The sequence below is a fragment of the Jaculus jaculus genome, chromosome 7, assembly GCF_020740685.1.
Source record: "Jaculus jaculus isolate mJacJac1 chromosome 7, mJacJac1.mat.Y.cur, whole genome shotgun sequence".
NCBI classification, from domain to species: domain Eukaryota; kingdom Metazoa; phylum Chordata; class Mammalia; order Rodentia; family Dipodidae; genus Jaculus; species Jaculus jaculus.
The window spans coordinates 121,388,882-121,407,952 of record NC_059108.1 but is presented as its reverse complement, the minus strand read 5'-3'; the positions used below and the strand labels follow the sequence as shown (position 1 = coordinate 121,407,952).

Genomic DNA, 19,071 nt, shown 5'->3' with positions numbered 1-19,071 from the left:
CAAAATATATAAATAATAGAGGGACTGGTTGAAGGGAGGAAGAGATTCAGTGGAAGGGGCATGAAATAGGGGGATAAGAAATAGTGATGGGAGTACATTATGATCAAAATAAATTATGTACATAAAGAAAATTTTGATAAAATGTTTTAAAAGACATCAAAATATGGGCTGGAGAGATAGGTTAGTGGTTAAGGCACTTGCCTGTGAAGCCTAGGAACTCATGTTCAAATCTCCAGGTCCCACGTAAGCCAGATGCATGGTGATGCAAGCATGCAATATCACGCATGCGCACTAGGGGGTGCACATGCCTGGAATTCATTGGCAGCGGCTGAATGCCCTGGTGTGCCCATTCTCTCTCAAAAACAATTTTAAAAGACATCAAAATAGAAGAGAGATTACTTGGACAAAAGGGATTCAATGGAGGTGGGAATTTGGGAGGGTAGTGGGAACAAATTATGATCATGTTATATTGTCTGTACACATGGAAGTTATCAGTAAAATATTTATGAAGAACAATATTAACTTTCTCACTAGATTAATCTATAGATGAGTTCGCAGCTAACTGGAGTATTAGGATGTAGGACATAGTTAGAAGGAATAGGACATTGGGGATATGCATTTGAAAAGTATACCTTGACCAGGATCTTTCTTTCTTTCACAAGGCACCTTGCAGAAACAATTTTCCTTTGCCTTCTCTTTTGCCATGATGTTCTGCCTTACCACAAGTTGAGAAACATGGAGCCAAGTGACCATGGACTAAAACCTCTCAGACTGTAAGCCAAAATAAAACTTTCCTACTTTAAGTTGATTTTCTCAGAGATACTTTCCCCAATGACGGCATAAATGACTAACTCAACTTGATCACAATGACTGCCAGAGGCATGGGCATAAGGCAATGAAAGTTTTTTCCATAATCTTTTTCATTTAATGAAGATCATCACCAAGCTAGAAGGAAAGGGAAGGCAGAATTAAAAGTAAGATGTCAACCATTTTCCTGGTTTCATGAAGAAAGCCTGACTGTGAGCCTAAAGCCAAGATCAAAACAGAAAATGGTAGAAAGAAACAGATCTGATTGCAAAATCCTTATAACTAATTTGAAGATGTTATGATTTAGTAAGCCTTGCTTAGTATCATAAGCTAGTCAAGTCTAACTTTGATTTTGGACCTCCTTTGAATTAAGTTTCTGAACCTCAAAAAAAAAAAAAAACCTAAAGAATACATTTTTTATTGAAAATTTTAACTTTGTATTTTTATGATTACTTCTTTCATAAAATTTACAGGAAATCATGTGCTTATGAAAGTGGTACTGTATAATGTTCTAATAATACATGCCTAAGTTATATACTTTAAGTGACATTAAAATATATACATGTATATATATTCTAAGACATTTATGATTTCTGTAAGGTCAAAACTTTCAAAGTCTTCCTTATAACTTCCTGGAATGCACAGTAAATTGCTGTTATCTATAGTTACCCTATTAAGGAAGAGTTATTTTTTTATGCTGGTTATCTCTTAGCATATTAGTGTAGTTATTCTTTCTGTTTTATTTGAAGCAGGATCTCACTCAGGAACTCATTCTGCAGCCCAAGCTGGCCTTGAACTCACAGATCCTCCTAACCTCAGCCTCCCAAATGCTCTAAATCTGAGCCACTATACCTGGCATATTAATTTTTCTTCAATGATTTTGTTTTTCAGTCTTCATGCTGAAGATATGAGTGGTTTAATCACCAGGTTTTAATATTAGGACAGTTAGAATTTCTTTGTGCCATTATTCCTACAGTGTATTTTTATTTTATTTTTCATTTATTTCAGAGAGAAACAGAGAGAGAAGGGCAGATAGAGAGAGAATGGGTCTCTTCAAATTAACTCCAGATGTGGGTCCTGAGGAATTGAACATAGGTCCTTTGCCTTTTTGGAAAGTGCCTTAACCATTAAGTCATCTCTCTAGCCCTATAGTGTTTTGTTTGTTTGTTTGTTTGTTTTTAATCTCCAAAGAACTTCTTTTAGCATTTCTTGTAGAACAGATTTGGTGAAGATATATTACTTCAGTCTATGTATGGGAATATGTATCTCCTTCATTTCCAAAGGACAGTTTTCACAAGGTACAGAATTCTTGGTAACAATTGTTTATTGTATTTTTTTTCTTCTCTCTCAGTACTGAGAAAAATCTCATGTCCCTCTTTTCTGGCCTTTGAAGTTTCTGCTGAGAGGTCTACTGTCAAATGAATTGAGACATCTTGTGTTCTTTTTTTCTCTTGCAGTTTTGGGAATGTTGTCTTTTACATCGACTAGCTTAATTGTAAGACATCGTGGAGAGGGGTTTTGGTTAAGATCAATTTGACTGGTAATCTTTGACCTCCCTGTACTTGAATATTTGTATGCTTCCCTAGGTTTTGGAAAATTTTTATTAATATTTTTTTGCATAAGTTGTCCATACTTTAGGCATTCTTATGTTGTTCTTGAGCCCAAATATGTGCTCTTAATATTATTTCAAGAGTTCTCCCTTACTTTTTGTCCTTTCTTCCAAGGGTACACTATCAATCAGTCTGTCTTGACGTCACTAATTCTGTTTGATGTCTCCTGGTATTGGTTACTTCTGTTATGGTTTTTGTTTGTTCGTTCGTTTGTTGAGGTAGGGTCTTGCTCTAACCCAGGCTGACCTATAATTAGTCTCAGGCTGGCCTTGAAGACACAGTGATCCTCCTACCTCAGGCTCCAGAGTGCTGGGATTAACAGCATGTGCCACCACACCAGCCTCTATCATGTTTTTAATTTCACTGAATGAGCTTTTGAGATGAAGAGTTTCTGTTTGACTTATTAAAAATGGTTTCTACCTCTTCATTATGTTTCCCTGTTAGGATCTGGCTATATTGCTGAGTGGTGGCACTTGTGTGGCACATGCAAGGCCCTAGGATCAATTCCCAGGACCACAAAAATAAAGGAAATATCCCTGTTAGAGTATTACACTGTTTCTGTTGTCTTCAAACTAACTCAGTTTCCTTAGGGGATGTTGTAGATTATTATCCAAGAGTCCTCCCATACTGAATACTACCTGGTCTGTTTCAGCACCTTATTTTAAGTAGTAAATAAGGTCATAACTTCTTGAAAGCTATTCATGCTTACTGGTGTGCAATGTCATCTGAGCACTGATGGCTCAGGCTTCCTATCCCAGCTTTGTTGGTGCCTATATTACCAGAAAATCTAAGCAGGTTGTTTTGTTTTTCCTCAGTCTGTAGACATGTTCACTATGAATGGTGTCCAGATCCAGATAATTAGGAGTCAATTCTGGGTATGTTATTCCTATTCCTGTCTCGGGACTAGAATGCAATCCACGCCAAAGTTTGTCCAAATTACAATGTTAGTGTGTTCTTCAGAAAGGACTCGAAGAGCACCTAGAAAAAGTCTGTCCCAATAAATCTTTCCCTGGGGCCGTAACAGGCCCAGCTGTCTTCTCCACACTCGCTAGCCCATAATTAGTCAGTGTGGCATTTTACATGGCTCTGGGCAGTCATCGTGGATGTCACCCCCGGGCTCTATAACATACCTGTGGCTACCAACATACCAAGCTATGTCATACCCTGAACCTATACCCTGCCCTACTATGGGTTGTCTATAGAAACGGACACAAGGTGGTGCCAGCTATAGTAAAAGTCTGACAGATTATGCCTGTGCGTCTTCCAACGGCACTAAAGCTATTCCATAGCTCTAACTGCAGGCAGGCCTGGGGATCGGGACTGTTAGGGTCTGCTCAGTGCTCAGTTTTACCAGCCCAGCACTAAATTCCAAAGCAGTATCTTGTGCTTAAGGCTCTATCTTATTATCAGGGAACTGGAGGTCTGGGATAGTGCAGTTGCTTTGGCCACCTACGCTAAAGCTGAAACAGATAAACCCTGGTTTCAGAGTCACAGAGGCTTATGCAGATTTAGGAAGGGAACAGTGTGCCCAAGGCCCAATCTAGGGTGGTCATAATAAGACAAAAACTTCAGTCTATCCCTGGCCCCAAGGCAAAGCCCTGTGCTAGCTTCTATGCTCTGCCCACCAATGGTGGAAATACTTCTCATCATTTGACTCCCAAAGTTTGGAGGAAGGGAGATGACTTTAGCTGGCCCTTTCACCTAATGCAGATACAGTGGCTCAATCCATGTATATTTGCCTATCAGAAGAAGTTATGGGGATTTGCCCAGCACCAGGTTTCAATGTGCAGTCCTGATATTGTGTGTCAAGTCTTAGGCCTGGATATAAGTTTCTTTGCCTGAAGCAGGAGGCTTCTTCTTGCTGAGCAGCTTAGGGTAGGAGGAGAGGGGTGAGATGGGTAACATTTTGAATTTGGTTTTCTTTAATGTGTCTGTTTATATTATTTATTAAATGTAGACATTATGGTATGTGGTCTGATTGCCTTAGCTTCTGTGATGATAGTTGTTGTAGATATCTTTTCATTGTTGGGATAAGACATACGACCAATGTTAGCCTACCATCTCCAGTGGAAATGTCACAGTGGCAGAGAAGAGCATGGCAGTACAGAGACAGAACAACACATTTTGCCAGAGTAGCTTGTAAGAAGCAGAGTGAGGTAGTTAGCACTGACAAACTGGGCTTGTAATTAACCTCAATATCTTCCCATGTGACATACCTCCTCCAGTCCAGTTCTACCTCCAACATTTCCACTAGATGGGGACCAAGCATTGAAAACATAAGGCTATGGACACACCATATTCTAACCACCGTAGTAGCTAAGTGTATGAATAATTGTCCAAGCTGGCATATTTATGGATAGATGATTGATTACAGGATGTTTTAAATCAACCCCCATCTTGCTCCACTTCTCTAGTTTTAATTTTTTAATCTTGGAATAAGTACACGTATTGAGTCAGGCAGAAAACTTACATCTTATGTATATTTATTTATATTACTGACCACCGGCACTAAGTCTATTAAAACTACTTGCTAAAAAAAAGCAATATCTAATGATTTTCATTAAATAAACTATAAAATGAATAATTCATTAAAATTAAATATGTATGCTGCAGAATAGATGAAAATAAAGGGTTATCTTCTAAAAGCAGCCTAAAGTAACTGTATTGTCACAATATATTTACAGTTATAATACTATAGAACATTGAATATATTAATCATCAAAAAAAAAAAAAAAGCATCCATGTAAAAGTGACCAAAAAATTACATTTAGAAGTACAATTTACAAACAAGACAACTTTGGTAACCATTTCAAATTTAGCAAAAGTGTTGGCAACAAAGTGAAAATCAATAACATTTAATATGTGGCCATTGGAAAGATAAGTATCAATACTAAATAAAATTTATCTACAAGGGAAAAAGATGGCAATACAAAACCTCTTCTACTTTGTCTAATGAATAGTAGAAAACTTCAAAGTTATTTTTTTAATTATTTATTTATTTATTTGAGAGCGACAGACACAGAGAGAAAGACAGATAGAGGGAGAGAGAGAGAATGGGCGCGCCAGGGCTTCCAGCCTCTGCAAACAAACTCCAGACGCGTGCGCCCCCTTGTGCATCTGGCTAACATGGGACCTGGGGAACCAAGCCTCGAACCGGGGTCCTTAGGCTTCACAGGCAAGCGCTTAACTGCTAAGCCATCTCTCCAGCCCCAAAGTTATTTTTAAATTCAATTTTTATAAATAACTCATTAAAAAGGCATTAACTATATTTATCTACCTGAAAATGCAGTGAGGATTACAGTTTTATGGGAAATAACTCCTTCAGAAACCAGTGTTTATCCTCTGCTGACTGGCATTTTTAAGAAATTCAATTCACCATAGCAACCTGTCTTAACACCAGCAGATAAGTACAGGCTATATTTAGAGATGATTGCTTTCCAGACAGCAATCCTGTCTTTCCCTCATATTTAATGTCATGATCCAAGGGACCAAAAATATCATTTAATCAGATAGAGTATAGTGTGATGACAAATATACCTAGGGGGAAGGGGCTATGTTTTAGAGTCACCAAAAGTATAGTTTCCACTCAAATTGGTAAAATATGTGAATAATATACAAGCAAATACCATTTATAAGGAGATACAACTATTTTGTCTAATTTTATCTTTATTCTTCAACATAAAAATATCATTATTAAAGGCTGGAGATATGGCTCAGCAGTTATAGGCACTTGTTTGCAAAGCCTGACAGCCCAGGTCTGGGTCCCAGTAATCACATAAAGCAAGTTGCACAAAGTGGTACATGTGTTTGGAGTTCATTTGCAGTGGGTGGAAGCCCTGGTGTGCCCATTCTCACTCTCTCTCCCTCTATGTCTATCTGCTTCTCTCTCTGTGTATGCTTCTCTCTCTCCAATAACATTTTTAAAATATATCACTATTAATCATTAATGATCTATAACATAAAATATATTTCAACTAGTAAGTTGTTGCTATTAATTTTTTGATAAGTAACATCGAATATATTTCTACTTGGAGGTTACTGCTATTGTTTATTAACCAGCATGCTTTATTTCCAAAATTGTATCCATATTTAAGTTACATAGGGTCTAAATCTTTTTATATAATACATGATGTTGGGAAGAGGGCTCTATAGCTAAAGATATTTCTTTTATGATGCAAGATAAAAACGGAAGTAATATAAAACAAGTAAAGCAGGACAAAATAGGAAAGATTAAATTATTAAAATGTTATGTTCATAAAACTACCTTGGCCTCATTTATGCTTTTCATCTTGTGACAAAGAAAAGAGGATTTGTGTTTGAGTGACATGGTTTATATAGTTTACTTCACAATATACCACAGTGTTACAATACTCAAACACAGAAAATACCTTTTTTTGTGCACATTAAAATAATATTAAAAACTAGATATGAATTAGTAGTGTCAATTAAAGTACCAAGAAAATGCAACAGAATGTTGTGTAATCACTTCACACTAATTAGAATGGCTACTACCAAACACAAAATAACAAGTGTTGGCAAAGATGTCAATAAATTGAAGCCCTCAAATATAGCTAGTGGAAACACAAAAATGGTATAGCTGCTATGGAAAACAGTATCATGTATTTTAAAAGTAAAAATAGAATTACGGTCTGGAGAAATGGCTTAGCATTTAAAGTGCATGCCTGTGAAGCCTCACGACCCAGGTTTGATTCTCCAGGTCCCACGGTAGCCAGATGCACATAGTGGCACATGCATCTGGAATTCGTTTGCAGTGGCTGAGTCCCTGGCATGCCTGTTATCTCTCTCTCTCCCTCTCTTTCTCTAATAAATAAAAATAAAATCTTTTAAAAATAGAGTTACAATCTTTTAAAAGTAGAATATAATCCTGCAATTTCACTCCTGTGTATATACTCAACTGAGGTATTTGTACATACATGCTTATAGGAGCACTAATCACAAAAGCCAAAGGGAGTATGCAAGAGTATACTAATGGAAAAGTACATAAACAAAAGGTAGTATATACACTGAAAGAAAGGATTTCCTATTTAATGTAGCCTTCCTCAAGAATGTTACTTATTTTAGAAATGGTCAATTCAGAAAGGAAGGAAGGAAGTAGGGAAGAAAGTAAGCAGTGAAGAAGGGGAAAGGAAGGGGAGGCCAATTCTATCAATCAGCAATTCTTCCACAATGTTCACTTAAAGGAGACATAAAATTTTCAAAAGACTTTATAAATTAAATGAGACACACACCATACCCAATCAGTTCCATGGCCTAGACACAGTATTAGCATGATGAATAATATCAAGAGATTTCTATCGTTCTCTTTACCCATAGGCTTTTCTTTTGAGCCTTGAACAGTTTTTAATATTTATAAATGACTCTGAGTTCAAATATTTATACTACTTAGAAATTAGTGCTAAGCAATCTAAAACATCATATGTTTTATATTGTCTATCCATATCCCACAGTTAAAACAGATTTGAAAGTACAGAGAATTCCTTTAATCCCAGCACTCGGGAGGCAGAGGTAGGAGGATTGCCATGAGTTCGAGGCCACCCTGAGACTCAATAGTGAATTCCAGGTCAGCCTGGGCTAGAGTGAGACCCTACCTCGAAAAATCAAAAAACAAAGAAAAGAAAAGAAAAGAAAAGAAAAGAAAAGAAAAGAAAAGAAAAGAAAAGAAAAGAAAAGAAAAGAAAAGAAAAGAAAAGAAAAGAAAAGAACAGAGAACTAACTCAATAGAACACAATGAATATAGATTAAATTATTTTATGTAAGGTAACATTTTCCTATAATAACCATTTCTCCAGGAAAAAATAAATGTTTTATAAATGTATCAAGCTAAGAATAGCTTATTTTATGGAAGAAATTTGTGTGTACATTCAATATATTTATGATATGGTGATAACATCAAACTAAACTTGACAAGACTTTTCAATGAGCTGGCATTAAAACTGGAAACAGAAGCATTACAACATAAAACAAATTATACACATAGCTTAGGACAAACTCTTTAAAACATTCATAATTATAAACAGAAGATAAGCTATTAAAACAGTTGTTTCTTTAGAAACTTGACATGTATGAGAATGCCTATTTCCAAGAAACATTGGGGTACATTATTTGGTTAAAACGAGTGTCTAATTCTTCTACTTGCTCTTAAACTTAATACAAACAGGATTGTTATTGGGAAAAACAAACAAAGTGATTATTATATAATCCCCTTCACCTAAGAATTGTTACAACTTATATTCTCCCATTATTACAAAGATCTAAAGTTAGTAATAAGACCAGAGAGTCTTGCTTAAAACACTCACACTCCTCCTGACCTGTCATCCCTACCTTATCACGTTCAAACAATGTTTACCCAGTTGATTCTAATCCAGTACTTTGTTTTAATTTCAATGGACATAAACTCTTGAGTCATTATGATATATATAGTCTTGATAAAATACAGTACCTATCATATTATTCCATTTAGACTGTTGTTGCAGATTTAGTATATGTATTTGTCTCTTTTAAGTTTTGCCTTTTTTATTCTCATAACATTAAGTCTTTCACCTCAGATTACTTTTGGTATAAACATCATTTGCATACACAATTGATTCCAATTATATATATAGTGTGTTATACTATGTCTGGTGTGTCTGCATGTGTTGAATATACAAGTATATAGGTAGATGCATGCACCCCATGCATATGTGTGTGGGGGCCAGAGGAAGAGATTGGGGTCCTCCTCTATTGTCTTTCTGCCTTATTTCCCAGAAACAAAGTTTCCCACTAAACTTAGAGCTCCCAATTTTTCAGTAAGACCAGTTGACCAAGGAGCCCCAGGAATTCTCTTGTCTCTACCACAGTCAGTGCTGAGATTATAGGCATATATAGCCAAAGCTGGGGCTTTTACTACAGCATTTTAATTAAAAATTTTTATACATATACATAATATATACATATATTTTATTTTTAAAAAATATTTTATTTTTATTTGACAGAGAAAGAGAGAGAATGGGCATGCCAGGGCCTCCAGCCACTGCAAACAAACTCCAAACACATGTACCCCTTGGCTAATGTGGGTCCTGGGGAATCAAACCTTGGTCCTTTGGCTTAGCAGGCTAATGCTTTAACCACTAAGCCATCCCTCCAGCCCAATATTTTTATCATAATCCCCTTCTATTACCTGCTCTGGCTACCTGCCACCAAACTACTTCTTTCCAACTAGTCCCTCTAGTATTTTGATCCTTTTTTCCCCCTCTCTTCTACCATCCATGACAGAATGTTGGTGAGCTGAATATAATGTGCAGATCAGTGCAGATAATGATAGTTGCTGTGAGATCATGAATATAACAGAAGACAGCATTCCAAAGCACTCATTCTCTGGCTCTTATATTCTTTCCACTATATCTTTTGAAGTGTTCCATCTTGAAAGGGGTGACACAGATGTCTCATTTTGCAATGAGTACTCCACAGTTACTTGTGTTCAGCACTTTGACCAGTTTGAGTCTCCAAGTAGTCACCCCAAACTGCAAAATGAAGCTTCTCTGACTAAAAGAGCAGCACTAATCAATCTATGGGAAAAACCATAAATATTTAGAGCAATTTGATGGCCACAACATATGCATTTAGCCAAAGACAGTAGTTTTCCTTCTAGAACCTCTGATCTCCCTAGCCATATGCTTCTGATTAGGTTTTCAATACCAGTTACTAATTCCCCACCCATGGACCTGACCTCAAATCCAATTAGAGAGCAGATGGTTAACCCCCAAAATCATACCACTATTGTACCAGTGGGTACATCTTGCTTGACTATTCTGCTGTGTACCTACAAGTGTTTGCTGCAGGGTAGGTTTTTTTTTTTTTTAAATTTTATTTATTTATTTATTAATTTGAGAGTGACAGACACAGAGAGAAAGACAGATAGAGGGAGAGAGAGAGAATGGGCGCGCCAGGGCTTCCAGCCTCTGCAAACAAACTCCAGACGCGTGCGCCCCCTTGTGCATCTGGCTAACGTGGGACCTGGGGAACCGAGCCTTGAACCGGGGTCCTTAGGCTTCACAGGCAAGCGCTTAACCGCTAAGCCATCTCTCCAGCCCAGGGGGTAGGTTTTGAAGACTTTTCTCCCCAAGCCGACTATACAGCACTTTCTAGGACTCTGACAGCAAGCCAGCAGGGAGAATGCTTCCAGCTCAAGTTCCAGCTTAAAATTCTCAGGCATGTAACCAAAGCATGTGGTATCTTCAGCAACGCGCTCTCATCTAGTTCTGATGGCAGCCAGGACAACTGGCAATAGCCTGCAATGTTTCCGGTGCCTTAGGGGCTCCCTGAGGCCAACATCTCACTGGAAGGTAGTATTCCAACCTTGGCACTGGGATTCTCTTATAACAACCTATGGCTTCTGGTGGCAGGATTATCCACCAATACATATTACTTTTGCTCAAACTTTTTAATGATATTTTTTAATTAGCTGGTGCCTTCTTTATATGGAGGATGGGAATTGAACTCACCTCCTCATGCTTGAGCAGCAAGTGCTCTTCCTTGCTGAGCTATCTCTAACCACTTGGTTCAGTATTTTAAAAGATTTTTTTTTTTTAAATGAGAGAGGGAGTGAGAGAGAATGAATATGGGAATGCCAGGGCCTCTAGCCACTGCAAATAAACTCCAGAAGTATGCAAAACCATGTGTATCTGGCTTACATGAGTTCTGGGGAGACAAACCTGTGTTCTTAGGCTTTGCAGGCAAGTGCCTTAAACTCTGCCATCTCTCCAGCCCTTGATTCAGTTTTATTCTGTACTTGGTCCACAGATCACCTGTATCTGTTCATTTTACTGATTGACATACACAACACATTCTGAGTCACTAAACCCTATAAGTGTAGTGTTTTCTGGGCATACTTTTGCTTCACTTGTTACTCTGTCTTCCTTTTTAACAGTACTGGTGCTTGAAATACTTAATCCTTGCTAACCACCAACTCCTATCAGTATCAACAACTCAGAAGCATGAAACCCATTATAACCCTGTGAGATACACTGTCATAGAAAACATCCATTAAACATATATCTTAAAAATAATTGTTAATTTGAAACTGATTAAAATAACAAGTATGAAATTTAAAAAACTGATGTATTTGCCTACAGTGCTCAGTGTTTATTTATTTTTTAACTCATTTTTATTTATTTATTTGAGAGTGACAGAGAGAGAAAGAGGCAAATAGAGAGACAGAATGGGCGCGCCAGGGCTTCCACCCACTGCAAACAAACTCCAGACAAATGCGCCCCCTTGTGCAACTGGCTAACCTGGGTCCTGGGGAATCTAGCCTGGAACCGGGGTCCTTAGGCTTCACAGGCAAGCGCTTAACCACGAAGCCATCTCTCCAGCCCACCAGTGTTTACTTTTTAAGGAGAATATTTTTATAAAAAATAAAAAGTTATTCCCCATATATTGTAGTTAAAAGTTGAATGTATACACAAAAATTCTACCTCACATAGAACCACCTGGAACCATTTAATACATGACTCAATGAAAACTAGTTAAGATTTATGTTAAATGCCTGAGGCAGAAATAGCTAACTTTAATCCCACATGTGAAGCATTTATTAAATATTAGAATCCGGAAAAATACAAAATAAAATGTTTATAATAATAAAAATGGGAAAAAAATCTACAGTGGTAGTTCTTTCTCTATTGAACTGACCAAGGAACAGATATGTCTCTAAGATATAAATAGCAATCATTCACTATATCCCTTTTTCTAAAATTGTATTTAGTCATTTATTTATGAGAAAGAGAGGAGAGAGGGAGGCAAGCTGAGAGAAAGAAAGAGAGATTGGGAGTGTAAGGGTCTCTAGCCACTGCAAACAAACTCAAGACAACTATGTCAACTTGTGCATACGGCTTTACATGGGTACTGTGGAATCAAACCTGGGTCCTTTGGCTTTGCCTGCAAGTGCCTGTACCACTGAGTCACCTCACAGCCCCCCAAAAAGTTTTACTAAAGAAAAAGTTGTCTCTAAATCCAAATGGGCAAAAGAAGTCATTCATCTCAATATTTCTCTATGATTTCTAACATTATCACATACCAGATTGAGTGCCAAGAGGCTAATGGCATTTTTTTAAAAAAGTACTAAATTATGGTATCAGGATTTGAGAATTATTGTGTTCATACGGTGAAGCACGCACTTCTAGATAACTTTTGCTTAAGACTATTAAGATCAAATTTAGGGGCTGGAGAGATGGCTTAGTGGTTAAGCGCTTGCCTATGAAGCCTAAGGACCCCAGTTCAAGGCTCGATTCTCCAGGACCCACGTAAGCTCGTTTGCAGTGGCTGGAGGCCCTGGCTCAGCCATTCTTTATCTATCTGCTTCTCTCTGTGTCTGTCACTCTTAAATAAATAAAATAAACAACAAAAAAAAGATTTGTAAAAAAAAAAAAAGATAAATTTAGAACTTAGTGATAAGGTGAATGCTTAATAGTACTTTAAAATCTAGGAAGAAGTCCCAAATTATCTTAAAATGTTGTAATTCCTTATCATAACCTATTATTCAAATGTAATTCCTTTATATCATTAGAGATATTTAAGCATATTTTCATTGTTATAATTTATTAAACATATATATCCATACAGTACTAAATATGTCTAACAAGTAATACAATAATAGAATAGTTTCTTATTTATTCAGTGGGGTGAAAACTTTTGAAAAATTATAGTTTCCTGTCCTATCCATTATGGAAACAGAATCCATCATGAAGAAAAAGTTATTCACTATTCATATATCCACACTAAATAATTACATTCTGGGTTATATTTTTATAGGATTAAAAGGACAGGTGTTAATTTTCATAGGAATAAATTTCATTGAAAAAGAATGCCAACTGTCCTGATCAAGGAACTAAAAGACTAAGAAAAGGAAAAAATGGACAGCATTTCTGCAAGCTCATTCTAAAATACATTTGCAATATTCTTTCTTGAAATGACAGTTGTTTAAATGGTCACTTAGTAAGGAATCAGTAAGCTTTAGTTTCAGGACATCATGTGCTTTATTCCTTACAAAATCCACAATAATTTATTAGAGAAACATGTAAGTAGATGGATTACATGTAATCTGGATTACTGATTGTCTATTTTCATAATTTTATTACATGCATTATACATAATTTAAAAAAAATACATGCCAGCAGATTTCCCTCCTGCCTACTTATCTGGCCTTGGTTTTTTACTAAGCTTAAAGTTTAGTTTTTTTATTATGTGGTAAAAAATAAAATTAAAATACACAAATAAAACCAGCCATGTTAAAATATACAGCTCAATAGTACTAAATACAATATTAACTACCAACCCTGTCCATTTCTAGAGCTTTTCTCAAGTTATAAAGATGATACTTAATTAGAATAGGTTGGACTCTAAATGACTGAAAATTCAAATTGACACAAGTACCAGAGATCAACCATATTTCTCTCTCTCTCTCTCTCTCTCTCTCTCTCTCTCTCTCTCTCTCTTTACATGTATATAAAATATCATATACATTATAATGTATGACATCTGCCTCCCATTACCTTCTCTTGACCTTCCCACTCAGCCCCTTCTTCCTAGTGTTTGTAAAGACAGGGTTTTGCTATGTAGATCCTCCTGCCTCTGTATCCTGAGTTCTGAGCACATGCAGCCTTATGTGACTATGGGACCAGAATAGAACCAAGCTTCTGGATTTTGAGCAGAATAGACTTGGTGTGCTTAAATGTGCATACAAACAGTCCATTGTAGAAATAATAGCAAATCTAAGGTTAAGAAAATGTGTCTAGTCTGTGGTAGTTCAATTCAGGTGTCCCCCATAAACTTAGGTGTTCTGAATGCTAGGATCCCAGCTGATGGAGATTTGGATATTAGCACCTCCACGAGGCAGAGTATTGTTGGAGGTGGACTTATGGGTATTATAGCCCACTTTCCCCTTGACAGTGTTTGGCACACTCTTCTATTCCTGTTGTTCACCTGATGTTGGCCAGGAAGTGCTGTCCACTCTCTGTTCATGCCATCATTTACCCCTGCCATCATGAAGCTTCCCCCTTGAGCCTATAAGCCAAAATAAACCCTCCCCCCCCCCCCAAAGCTGCTTTTGGTCAGGTGATTTCTGCCAGCAATGTGAACCTGACTACAACAGAAAAGTTGGTACCAGAGGAGTGGGATTGCTGTTAGACACCTGACTTTGGCCTTTTGGAGCTGATTTTTCAAGAGGAATGTGGAAGGACTTGAAACCCTGGCCTAAGAGATGCCTTACAGTGCTATACGTATAGCTTGATGGACTATTCTGGTCGAGTGGAAAGATCTGAATGTAGTAAGACTATGGGCTATGTGGTTTGGCTTATGAGGGTGAAAATGAGCCTTTCCTGGACTGGGCTAGAAGCAGTTTGTGTGAGAGGCTTCTGTGTCCTGGGAACTTGTGCAGAACTGCTTTGCGTAGAAACAGACTGATGTGAGCAGAGGGATATGACACAGAAATGAAATATTTGGGAGATTACAAACATTGAGATAGGGCCAGATAACCTGCATTGGGACAATAGAAATAATGCAGTCTTTTAAAGGGGCCTGTATGCTCAAGGACTGTACTGTTCTTCAAAGTCTGCTTTATTCCCCATTGGATTAAAAAATTGGCACCCTACCTGGTATTGTGGAGTATGAAAAATGCAGGAAAGAGAAGGTCATTGAATTTGAAACATGGTCCTGTGTTTTGGAAAGAGCCATGGGCAATGTGAAGCAGGTTTGCTGGATGCCTGCACAGAGACCTGATGGAGCCATGAGGATGGACCATGGGTTGCAGTGAAGACCCAATGGAGACACCAGGACCACAAGATGTATTCTAAGGAAAGCTGCCAGCATTGGATGACGTTTCCCAGGACTGTGAGTAGCCTAGCAGGAGGGGTTGAATTTGAACTCTAGAGCCTTGCTGCTGTAAAATTATCAAACTTGAGATTTGTCATTGATTAGAGTTGTTGGACTTGAAGCAATGAAGTTCAATGTTTGCCCTGGTTGTTTTAAATTTTGTATTGGTTGAATATTTCTTTGCTGGATCCAGTGCCATCTTTTGCAGTGTGAATGTGTATTCTGTGGCATTATGTTTTTTGTTTTTGTTTTTTTTTTGTAGGGGGCGTTGGTATTATGGCTCAGTTAAAAGATCTTAGACTATGGGAATGTTTGAACATCATTAGGGCTGATAAAAACTATGGGGAATTTTAAAGATGGACTGAATGTATTGCACTTACATCAGGGATGGTTATCAGTTTATGGGAGCTAGAGGTGGAATGTTGTGATTTGATTCAGGTGTCCCCAAAAAGCTTAGGTGTTCTGAATACTAGGTTTCCAGCTAATGGAGATTTGGGAATTAATGCCTCCTAGAGGCAGTGTATTGTTGGGGGCAGGTTTTTGGGTGTTATAGCCAGTGTCCCCTTGCCAGTGTTTGGCAACTCTCCTGTTCCTGTTGTCCACCTGATGTTGGCCAGGAGGTGATGTCCACCCTGTTCATGCCATCATAAGAGCTTCCTCTCCAGTCTGTAAGCCACAATAAACCCTTTTTCCCCCAAAAGCTGTTCTTGGTCAGGTGATTTCTGCTAGCAATACAAATCTGACTGCATCATGGTCTTTGACATCATTTGTTCTGTTTCTTCATTTCTGAAATCAGTATTTCCACCTTTAAAATACCAACTTTAATGTTCCAGTTAGTTTCTCTTCTTGGTTCCAGAATTTCATGCAGACTTGTGGTTTTACTGAAGGCTCTCTTGAAACCGCTGTGTGATATAGTAAGGGACACTAGCCTGACACCTGAGTCCACTAAGAAAGCCCTGCTGCAGGAGGCCACATACTGCCTGATTCTCCTGGACTACTGCTCGCAAGGACAGGTAAAGGTAAGCACTTTTAAGTCAGGCCTCATTGTCCTGAGCTACTTTCTCCTTTTATTGTTTACTCCTTCTGTGCCTGGACAAGCTTGGAAGTGGACACAGAGTTCTGAGTTTCCTTCTCTGCCTACTAATCATCCATAGCATGTATTCTACTACTGAGCTAACCCTCAACTCTCAAAGCTATTTAGAACCACTTAACAGTAAAATATAAGCAGATTAGATGTTACTAGAGTTAAGAACAAGAATGAGCAAAAGCCCTATGATGGTGTTTGTTAAATTTCTCTTCTAGGCTTCTGAATTAAAAACAACGAAGTGCAGAGAATTAATGAGCTAGCTGTAAGCCACCAAGGAATAACAATGTAATTGAGATAACAGAAATGTTCCCATGGGGTTATCTCCATGTTTGCCCATATAGGAATTCTTCCTTTGGTTTCACAGTCCATGTTAAGTCAGTAGTTCTAATAGCTCTGTGTACAATCACATGTATTTAATAGACCAGTCTCACTTCTTACCCCACTTAGATATCTCCAGCTGAAAGACTGAAGGAACATGGAAGAAATTCATATCCTAAAATATTTTAGAATATGGCTTGTTGTTTTGAAGTTTATTCAAACAATTTCATTCTAGCCCCTTAAGCCCTAAACTCAACCTGATTCATCTTGGCTGGAATTACGCTACTGCTTCTGAGCTACTAGAACCAACAAGCACTGGCAACAACTTTTAGGTAACACCTCTTCTGTCAGGTATTCTCTCCTTTTGAGTGTATGAAAAAGTAAAGGGAAGAACATAACAGTGTTACAAAAACCAGTGTCTGTTTTCATATTTCAGGGTCTTCTGGCCAAAACTGTCCTAACATGTGAAGACAGCGCGGTGGTGAGCTGTACCAGACAAGTGCAGCAGGGTTCTGCAGCTGCTCCGCGCCATGTCACCTAAGACTAATTTCCCAGGAGGAAAGATTTTCTTCCTGTCCCAGATTGTATGGATAATTATAAAATGTACTTTTATACTAAACATTGTCATCTGGAGCTGCTTTTTCCTTGGTTCATTCATTTCTCCCAGAGTACAAAAAAGAGAGTAAAAATATGAAGTTCTGCCATTTCTAAATAGAATCGGGGCAGGGAGTATAGCTCTTAAAACTTAATTGAAAATATTTATGCTCATAATATTATTCCAACTTCAGAATTCATCTGTTAAATTTCTTGAGCTTAAGCTGTTGCTTGAACATGTAAGCTACAAAAATATTCCACAAATTAAGGCTTTCTTCCACTTACTTCAGATTTCTTTCTCCATGGAAATAACAAACATGAGCAGGACAAAATTGCAAAACTTGGCAGTGTGACTACGTTTCAGGTAGAAATTCTCAATGTCCAGTGTGGATTATGTCTGAAGGGTGATCACGCGGTTTGGGCTTTGTCCACAGTCTCTGTCTCCTGCTCATACTCAATTTTGCATAGGCTCCTTTACTCTGCTGTGGTCCTTTCAAGGGTGTTTTGTCTTTGTGTTTTGCATTAAGGGCCTCCTCCTCTTCACTACAGGACTTGTCCGCCTGGTTTTCATCACTGCTGGCATCCAATTTATCCATATCCTCAAAATCACTTAGGTCACTTTCATCTACCTCATCATCTTCCTCAGATGCTCTTTTTTCCACATTGGCTTCATCTTCTTCATCCTCTGAAGAGTTACTCTGTGCCTCCTGCTACTCCAGAACCTTCTTGGAGGCGTGGATGGGGAAGTTGTAGATGTCCCCATAAGCATCCTGTTTCAGTCTCTCCAGCAACTCCTCTTCTGCAGCATTGTGTTCAGATGAGCAGCTGTCAGTGCTCTTCCTCTCTCCCTTCCTCTCTTCTTTCCTCCATCGCTTTAGTGTAAGCTTTCTAATTCAGATTAGGCACTGCGCTACCTTGGTAAATCTCTGCTTATAGTTGTGTCAAATAAAGTGGGCCACTAAAGTAAATTTTCATCTATTTGTCCCAGTGCTTTCTCATAGTTTTTACTAAGTCACACTCATCCCCAGAGACACCTAGGAAAAGCTGCTCATTCTATGACCTTCATAGACAGGTAGCATTGTCCTTTCTCTTTGATTGTGGCATACTGACTGACTATTTGCCAGGGGACAAGATGACCAATTACACAGGCCGGTCAGGCTGTATTCATTTCTGCAAAAGCCCTGGGTCTTGGTTCTTATTTTGAAGGAACAGAATTGCTTGTTTCCTAGTGCATTCCAGATAACATTATCTGACTGCATAATGCCCCAGTTCAGGGTACAGTGCAAGGCCAGATCAGGAAAGTGGACCTTTACTAAGCTTAAATAGTGACCAAATTGGAGTATAATTGATATGGAAGATAATTTTCCTATTTATCCATAAATACAAAATTATAAAACTTAATTTATAAAACAGCAATATTAAATTGGAGTATATGACAATATGGAATGACATTGACTTATAAGTTGAAAAGAACACTGTCAACAACAAAAGGACCAAGGAATCTCAGCACGTGGGAGGCAGAGTCAGGAGGATGGAGATTTTGAAGGCAGCCTGGACAATCTAATGAATTCTAGGACAACCTAGGCTGCGACCGTTATCTCAATAAAACAAAAAGTAAAAAATAAACAAAAATTGAAGACCCCAAAATTCCTGTGCCATGTATAGTTTTTTATGTACAGCAGTAAAAATATATCCAATACATTCAAGTATATATACTTATTATAAATAATTATCTTTCTAATTTAATGACAATTATTACAAAAATATACTCAAAGAAGTTTAAAGTTGTTG

At 37.7% G+C, this 19,071-nt stretch overlaps 1 protein-coding gene and 1 pseudogene across 10 annotated transcripts in view; both read right to left on the bottom strand.

Moving 5' to 3' along the window:
- Positions 1 to 19,071, bottom strand: part of Gphn (gephyrin) — a 450,651-nt gene that overhangs the window by 333,407 nt on the left and 98,173 nt on the right. The window lies entirely within an intron of this gene.
- Positions 17,689 to 18,539, bottom strand: LOC105944067 (annotated as a pseudogene).